Raw genomic sequence first — 1,352 nt, forward strand, 5'->3', positions numbered from 1 at the left:
TCAGGAGTCTTTTGTTCAGATCTGAAAATAGTGTAAAAATATTAAACATAAATTAAAGTGTGAAATGATAAATATAATTTAAATGTATGATGTGAATATTAACTTAAAGTGTGTTTCACTTCAGGTTGAAAGGCCTGCAGCATGGCGTGTGCACAGATACCTGCTAAAGAGTACCTCAGAAACGCCAGGAAAAAACTGGTGACTGGCTTGAAAAACTTTCCTCTGATCATTGAGAATCTTTATCAGAAGAAGGTGTTCAATGACTATGAGGTCGATGATCTCAAAGCCGAGAGGACAGAGTTTGATAAAGCCAGATGTATATTGGATTGGGTCATTAACAAAGGTGATATGGCCAGTTATGAATTACTCCAGATTCTGGATGTCACTAAAAAGAGGACATTAGATCCTGGTTTACACCCCTGGATCAGCTGCTTTTCCTTCAGAGATGATGATGCAGAGCCCAGCTGTTTATTTGGTGAGTAGAGAAATGAAAGAACATTTTGGTGAAATTAAAATATTTATTTTCTTTTTTTTTAATGCTTTTGTTGCTGTTTTAGGTACAAAGCCCTGTCAAATCTACCAGACACGGCTCAAGATGAAAGCAAAAAGTATCCTGAAGAACCAAAGGAAATGTTTCTGTAAATATCTGGATAAGACACAAGTAAACTTCAGTCTCATACCTCTTGTTTTAGAGACCGACTCTGTAAAAACTCCTCAATGCAAAATATATTCAAAAAAGAAAAAATGCAAAAAGCTACGTCCCAAAAAACTGAGAGCTTACATTCCTAACGAGGGACAAACACTGTCACCTGAGGATCTCCTGAGATGGCAGGACAAGAACATCCTCATCACCGGCAAACCTGGAGTAGGAAAGACTACAGTTGTCCAGGAAATGCTGCGTCTTTGGGCAGCGAAGGATGGCAGACAGATAGACTACATGTTTTACTTTGAAGAAAGTGTTTTGGCCCACAATAGTGTTGCCAGTTTGGAAGCTCTTTTGTTTGATGTGTATTCAAAACCAATGGATGAAGACAGAAAAGAAGTGTTTCAAGATATTGAGAGAAACTCTGAGAATGTTGTGATTGTGATTGATGGTGTGACGGATTTGAAAGAAAGTTCAGTCTTATGGAAGCTCATGGACCACGATCTCCTGCCGGATGCCAAGATTGTGATCACATGCAGATCAGAGGAGGAAGATGATCCACTTTTATCTGACTGGCCGACACGGACTGTGTATGTCCAAGGATTCAGTGAAGAGTCTATCAACACTTACTATCAGAAGATGTTGGGTCATGATCCTGTTCTTCTAGAAGTTATTTTAAAGAATCGAGAGCTGTTCAGTCTTAGCCATG

This window comes from Onychostoma macrolepis, chromosome 03 (assembly GCF_012432095.1).
Source record: "Onychostoma macrolepis isolate SWU-2019 chromosome 03, ASM1243209v1, whole genome shotgun sequence".
In the NCBI taxonomy this organism is placed as follows: Eukaryota; Metazoa; Chordata; class Actinopteri; order Cypriniformes; family Cyprinidae; genus Onychostoma; species Onychostoma macrolepis.